This window comes from Orycteropus afer, unplaced genomic scaffold, assembly GCF_000298275.1.
Source record: "Orycteropus afer afer isolate SDZICR_OR568_19922 unplaced genomic scaffold, OryAfe1.0 scaffold00615, whole genome shotgun sequence".
Taxonomy (NCBI): Eukaryota; Metazoa; Chordata; class Mammalia; order Tubulidentata; family Orycteropodidae; genus Orycteropus; species Orycteropus afer.
In genome coordinates this window covers 1,046,633-1,054,799 of record NW_006922202.1, presented here as the reverse complement: position 1 = coordinate 1,054,799, position 8,167 = coordinate 1,046,633, and the positions used below count along the sequence as shown (strand labels likewise).

General features: G+C 36.4%; 1 protein-coding gene across 1 annotated transcript in view; it reads right to left on the bottom strand.

The window, feature by feature from the left end:
- The window catches only part of LOC103210485 (protein eyes shut homolog), an 837,058-nt gene that overhangs the window by 208,845 nt on the left and 620,046 nt on the right, over positions 1–8,167 (bottom strand). The window lies entirely within an intron of this gene.

Sequence of the window (8,167 nt, the reverse complement as noted above, 5' to 3'; positions counted from 1 at the left end):
GGTCTCTTTGTTGATGTAGAGGAATCCAACTGATTTTTGCATGTTGACTTTGCATCCTGCCACTAGGTAGTAGGTTTTTTTTTTTTTTTTTCTGAGTCTCGACTTTTCTATGTATAGGATCATATCATCAGCAAATAGGGATAGTTTGACTTTTTCCTTACCAATTTAGATGCCTTTGATATTTCCCTTTCTTGCCTTATTGGCCTGGCTAGGACTTCCAGTACAATGTTGAGTGGAAGTAGCATAGAGGGCATCTTTGTCTGGTTCCTGTTTGCCAGGGAAATGGTTTCAATCTCTCTCCACTGAGAATAACGTTGGATGTAAGTTTTGCATATATGACCTTTATTATGTTGGGGAATTTGCCTTTTATTCCTATTTTTCTGAGAGTTTTTATCAGGAATGGGTGTTGGATTTCATCAAATGCCTTTTCTGCATCAATTGATATGATCATGTGGTTTTTTTGCTTTGTTTTATGTATGTGATGGATGATGTCAATATTTTTTCTAATGTTTAATTATCCTTGCATACCTGATATGAACCCCACTTGGTCATAATGTTTTTTTCGATATGTTGTTGGAATCTATTGGGTAGGATTTTGTTGAAGATTTTTGCATCTGTATTCATGAGGGATATTGGTCTGTCATTTTCCTTTTGAGTGATGTCTTTGCCTGGTTTTGTATCAAGGTTATGCTTACTTCATAAAATGAATTTGGGAGGTGTTCTGGTTAGCAAGTGCTGCTCTGACAGGAATATATACCACAAATGGGATGACCTTAACAAACAGGAGTTTATTCTGTCACATTTGGAGGCTTTAAGTCCAAGTTCAAAGTGCCAGGCTCTCGGGGTTAGGTGAAGGCCCCTCGACCTTGGGCTTCAGCTCTGCCTCGTGCTTCTGGCCCACTGAAGCTAGAGGCATCTCTTCACTCAGGAAGCTACTGGCTGCTGAAGCTAACAAGCCCAAGGTTGACAAATAAAATGGCACAGTCCTGATGTTACCAAACCACACAGCAGGCCATAAATTCAAGTCCATTGTAAGTCCCAAGGTCAGTAGAGCCTGGCAGACTGCTGACCAATGACACAGCTACATGCAGGGTCTCACTGTGCCATAGGCTAGAGACCATTCCCAAAGCTGCTTCTTATATACGGGAAGCAGACCACATACCCAAAGCAGCTACTCAGCTGCTTGTGGTAGATCCCACCATGGAGTTGATTGCCAGTCTCATCATGGAGAATAACTACCACCAGCTGCCCAGCCACTCAACCAGGCCCAGCCAACTTGACACACAAACTGAACCACCATAGGAGGATTAGATTATTTTCTATGTTCTGGAATAGTTTGAGTAGGATTGGGATCAGTTCTTCTCTGAATGTTTGGTAGAATTCTCCAGTGAAACCGTCTGGGCCAGGGTTTTTTTTGGTAATTTATTATGACCTGTTCAGTTTCTTCCTTTTTATTGTTCTGTTCAGGTTTTCCACCTCAGTCTGTGCTAGTTTAAGTAAGTAGTGTGTTTCTAGAAGTCTGTCTATTCCTTCTAGATTTTCAAATTTGTTGGAGTATAGTTCTTCACAGTATCCTGATATTTTAATTTCTGTTAGTTCTGTTGCAATATCATACAGAAAAAGTCGGGGCAAATTTAGAGCCTTAATTTAGGGTATAAAAAGACTATCAAACATAAATAAAAATTCACAAACAGTAGAAGATAAACAAGACAACTGGGACCTTCTAAAAATTAAATTCTTATGTACATTGAGAGCCTTCACCAAAAGAGTAAAAAGATAACCTATAGATTGGGGAAAAAAAATATTTGGTAATGACATATCTGATAAGGGACTTATTTCTAAAATTTATAGACAAATTCAACACCTCAACAACAAAAAGACAAACAATTCAATTAAAAAATGGGCAGAGGACATGAACAGACACTTTACCAAAGAATATATTCAGACAGCCAACAAACACATGAAGAAATGCTTGTGATCGTTAGCCATTAGAAAGTTGCAAATCAAAATAACAATGAGATATAATCACACCCCCAGAATAATAGCAAAGTTCAACAAGACAGAACATAACAAATGCTGGCTAGGGTATAGAAGGACTCTCATATACTGCTGGTGTAAAATGGTATAATCACTGTTGAAAATGGACTGGCACTTCCTTGAAGAGTTGGAAATTGAAATACCATTTGATCCGATAATCCCCAAACTAGGTATATATCCTAAAGAAATGAGAGCATGGACATGAATGGACATATGGATGCCAATGTTCATCGCAGCACTATTCACAACAGCAAAGAGATGGAAACCACTTAAGTGCCCATCAACAGATGAACATATAAACAAACCAGGGTATATGTACACAATGGAATTCTATGCAACATTAAAGAATAATGAAGAATCCATGAAACACCTCATAATGTGGATGAACTTGGAGGACATTACGCTGATTGAAATAAGTCAATCACAAAAGGACAAATATTGTATGACCACTATTATAAGAAGTTAAGGAAAGGTTTACACATGGAAAGAAATATTCTTTGATGGTTACTAGGGATGAGAGGGGAGGAGAGAGAAAATCCCTAATTAGATAAGAGACACATTAATTTGGGTGAAAGGAAAGGCAATATAGATAGAAGGAGTGACAAGCACAATATCACTAAGGAAAAGATAGACATGGAGAGTGCATGTGAGTTACTGACAACCAAGGTAAATAAGATTAAATACACAATCCTGTATTATCAGTAATAACAAACATTAATATATGAGTAGATATATAGGAAGGCAGGCAAGAAGATCAGGTATAGGCAGTAGAGTAGGATTATACCTACTACTATATATAGATATGGCAGATGATATTTCTACATACATATTTGTATGTGCTGTAAAAATATCTTTGTATGTAGTAGAGCAAACAGGGGGAAAAATAATGAAAACTTCTTAGCCATATCCAAACACACTGAGGGAATGAGTCACTGAGGTTGGGGGCTCAAGATCATAGTCTTGGGGACATCTGGGTAAACTGACATAAAGTAAACTATGAGGACAAGATTCTACATGTTATTTTGATGAATAGTGACTAGACCATCTAAGGTGCAGCTATTGGTCTCTCTCCATCCAGAACAACAAAAAAAGAAAATCAAAGATGCAAGGGAACAATTAGTCTGAAGGACTAGTGGACCATGTGAACCCTAACCTCCATGACCCTGAGACCAAAAGAACCAGATGGTGCATGACTACCACTGCTAACCACTCTGAAAGATTCAAAGTCATAAAAAACCAGGCTTACTGGTCTGATAGAGACGGTAGAACCCCTGAGATTATGCTCCTTTGTCATCCTTCCAGCCTGGAACTGAACTCACCATTGTGGCTCAACTTTCAGCCGAATGATAGTCAGGCTTATGGGGTGAAGAGTAACATCAGGGAGATACACACTCATTAGAACAATCAACCATAAAGGGATAAATCTCACAAGATAGGAAGGGATAGGAAACAAGGACAAATGGAAATTACAACTGAAGGGACAAAGTTGGATGAGTGCTGTTACTTCACTCAATATCACGGAGAAAAAAATGTATATGAACAGTTGAATGGAAGACCAATTTTCTCTGTAAACTTTCACTCAAATCACAATAAAAATTTTGAAAATATATATAAAACCAAGAATAAATAGTTTTGGAAAAACCCACTTCATTGCTCCCTTTAATAATAACCAATTGGAAACATATAAGAAATCACACACACACACACACACCCACATAATACACACACACACACACACACATATATATATACATAGGCATGAGAGTTGTATCATTTCACCATACTTATTCCTGCTGAACAAATAATCAGAAAAGCTGGACTCTGTGAAGAACATGGCATTAGTATTGGAGGAAGACTACTAACAACCTACAATATGCAGACACAATCTTGCTTGTTGAAAGTGAAGATGACTTGAGGCCCTTACTGATGAAGATCAAAGACTACAGTCTTCAATATGGATTACACCTTAACATAAAGAAAACAAAAATCCTCACTACTGGGCCAAGAAGCAATATCACAATAAATGGGGAAAAGATTGAAGTTGTTAGGGATTTCATTTTTCTTGGATACATAACATATAAAATCTTCCTTACATTTCAGTAATTTGAAACAACATCTCATTTCAAGCATAATATGAAATCATATAATGAAATGAGTTTTATTAAATCAATGGAAGTAATAAAAATCTCAGGCCATGTTTGAAAGAATTGTCTAGTTCAGTGATCTCTATACCTTTTAGATCAAACTAAATCTCACTGCCGTTGAGTTGGATCCGACTCACAGCGACCCCTCCTTGAGTTTCTGAAGCAGTATCACTATGGAAGTAGATTGCCCAATCTTCCTTCTAAGGAGTGGCCAGTGGGTTTGAACCACCAGCCTTCTGGTTAGCAGTCAAATGCCTTAGGCACTATGCCACTAGAGCTCCTCTTTTTAGATTGTGTTTCATATATGTTATTTATTAAAAAACTATGTAATATAATAAGATCTTATATACATCATAAAACATAAAAAATATAAGTAGAAGGATTGAGTTAAAAAAAAAGACAAAGAATATTTTCTTCTAGCACTACAACGGAGTGTATATAACCACACTCTGGAAACCACTAGACTGATGAATTCTGTGAAAGTCTTTTGCTGTGAGAAGGGAGAGTTCTTTGCTCGAACACTATGTAACTACAGGGTTTCTCAGAGCCTTTGCGGTGCTACTACATACTATAAATTCCTAAAAGGGGAGTAGAGTACCATGTAAGATTTCACAGAAAATCCTAGTCAGAGTGATGTGGATTCCAGAAGTACCAGCTACTTCTGAATAATACATCTCTGACTTGTTATTTAAACTCTGAACCTCAGTTTTCCCATCTGTGTAATGGAAATAATTGTATACTTAATATAATTATTATGAGGTTCACATAAGAAGATGAGTATAAAACATTTAGCCCAGTGCCTTCAGTAGATGTGAGCTCATTTCACCACAGACTCTTTTTAATGGGTCACTTTGTTACACTAGTCTGCTGTGGAACACACTTTTGGAAATGCTCCAGACTACACTTTCATTCATTTATTATTATATTAAGTTACTTTTTAGATTTGGTAAGTACATATTGGATATCTGCTATATAATAGGAATAGAACTAGCCATAAAACTACCCACATCAGGCAATTTCTAATAATCATAGTAAATGAAAAATCAAATTAGTTTGCAGATTTAGATGATTATTCTGAAGAAATTTCAATTCAGCAAAAATTTGAGAATTTACCATGTATCAGGCATTGTATGTGGATCTGAAAATATGGTGTTGACCAAAGTAGAAATGATCTCTGCCTTTGCAGAGCTAATAGTCTGAGGGAACCATGTGCACAACATATGGTCACCATGTAAAAGGTAAATACACAATAGTGTGGGTAGTGTTCTGACAGAGGATGGATATGGTGCCTAGGGAGATAAGTTGGGGTCTGCCCATGCTGGGGTTGCATACCATTTTAAGAAATTATTTTCTTAGTCTAAGGAAAATAGGCCATTTTCAAGCTGTCAGGGATGGAATGAAAAAATATATGAAAAAGCACAGTATGAACATGTCAGTAGATATAAATAAAGAAAATCTTGAACTGAATAGCTGCTATCATTGTATAGAATGGTAGGCAATTTACGTCACATACAGGCATCTCCATCCACTGTTTGTTTCATTCTTAACAATCAATAGATTTCATTGCATCTTTATAAAACATTGACTTCAGTTTTTCATGAAGCATACATTTACTCAGACTCAAGTCAATTTTCGGTTTCTCTGAAGAATTATTTTTAAAAATGTATAACATATGTATTTATAATCTACATTACTTGGTAACTGGCAGGTGCCATAACATTAGCATAGTTCTTAAACTGACCAAGCATAACTTGATAGGTATGGTGGAATCTGACAGTATTCATTTCATATAAAAAATTGACTCTTTGTGGAAGGGTGTGTACTGACAGATCTACAGAGTTAAAATCTCTAGTGAGCTGCAGGATAAACTGCAGAGGTTTACATTTCCACACATAGTCTACAAAATCAATTTGGCGTAAATATATCCAGGAAAGAAAATTCTGCTCCTGTGCATAGTCTATCCATTTTAAAGACATTTTAATAATCAGGAAATGCTTGTATTAGGAGGGAGAATTCTGTGAGGTTGCTAAACAATGACAAAGTGTTGGAATAAACGAAAAGAAGAACATTTGGCCTTTAGAGTTTAGTGTTCTACTGACAGTGTTCCAGAGGCTCACAGTTGGGAAGAGTTTGATAGTGAATATCCTTTGTTCTTTGTTTAAAGGCAGGCAACAACAGATGCATGACTCCCTAGGAATTGAGACGTGAACAATTTACAAACTAATTTGATTTTTCACTTCATATGATTATTAGAGATTGTCTCCTGGGAGTAATTTTAAGATATGAGGGAATGTCTCATAAGTAAGACTTAAATGTGCTTTTTTATTATTTTACTAATTAAGAAAAATATTGTTTTTCATTTTATTGCTTGCCATGATACAGTAAAACCTGCAAAAGCCAGAACCTGTGTAAGCTGGAAACCTGTCAGAGAAGGAAAATGCAAATATTTTCAACTAATGGAGAGCAATAGAAAAGTGGTAAGACTGTACCCTATCAAAGGTAGAAAACTTATGAGACTGGAAAAAAAATTCTGACTCTTACACATTTCACTGTATTTATTTTACAATATTGAAATAATATTCTAGCTATACTTGCATCAGGTTGTAAAAAACATCTTATAAATTTATAATTAATTAAGTATACTACACTGAAAAATAAGGTAAACAGGATAACATGAGAAATCTTGTACCATCTCTTTAAAAGGAGTCTAAGGATTTATGAAGAAAATTAGAAAATTTAAGAAAACATATAAGGATATATATATAATTCAAGAAAATCTTGGCACTGATTGTATTACTTAAGACCAGGTTTAGCTCCACATAACAGGTAATCCCAAGTTAAAAAGAGATTTAAACAAAACAGAAAGTTATTTTTCTCTCATTGGCAAAACACTTACTGGTAGACAAAACCAGGCTGGTATCCTGATTTTACAGTTATCAGGGTTTAGGCTTCTTTCATTGTTTTTGCTTTACCATCCTTGATTTCGTTGTTATGTGCCATCAAGTTGTCTCCGACTGATAGTGACTTTATGTACAACAGAATGAAACATTGCCTGGTCCTGTGCCAGCCTCACCATCCCTACTATACTGAGCCCATTACTGCAGCCACCATGACAGTCCATCTTGTTGAGGGTCTTTCTCTCTCTCATTGACCCTCCACTTTACCAAGGATGACATCCTTCTCCAGAGAATGGTCCCTTCTGACTACATGACCAAAGTAGGTGAGAACAAGTTTGGCCATTCTCACTTCTAAGGAGCATTTTGGCTGCACTTCTTCCAGGACAGATTTGTTAGTTGTTTTAGCAGTTCATAGTATTTTCAGCATTCTTTGCCAGCACCACAACTCAAAAATGTCAACTCTTCTTCAGTCTTCCTTATTCATTGTCCAGCATCCACATGCATATGAGGTGATTGAAAATACCATGGCTTGGATTAGGCACATCATAGCCTTCAAGGAGATATCTTCGCTCTTCAGCATTTGAAAGAGGTCTTTTGTAACAGATTTGCCTAATGCAGTACGTCTTTTGATGTCTTGACTGCTCCTTTACTATCCTGTCATATATCGTCCATTACCTCATGGCCCATGATGGCTTCTTGAATTTCATCTACATTCCAGGCTTCAGAAAGAAGGAAGGAAGTTTGGGGAGGGGCCATGATTTTTTTAAGGAGTTTTTTCTTAGAAATCGATATTAAATCAATATTTCTAACACTTTTGTTTCCATCTGATTGGCTGAAACTTACTCTCACGGCCACACTATAAGGGAGGCTGGGAAAAACAAATTTTTAGGTCAGTGCATTATAGCCCCAAATAAAACCTGGCCATATTAGTCAGAGAGTGATCAGATTCCATAAGAACTGGTATAATTCCCTAAGCCAAAATATCTTATTTTCTTTTTTTTTATTAGGATTTGGGTGAAGATTTACAGAGTAAATTCACTTTTGATGCAGCAGTTCACATATACTTTGTCTCATGTCATTGACCAAAAT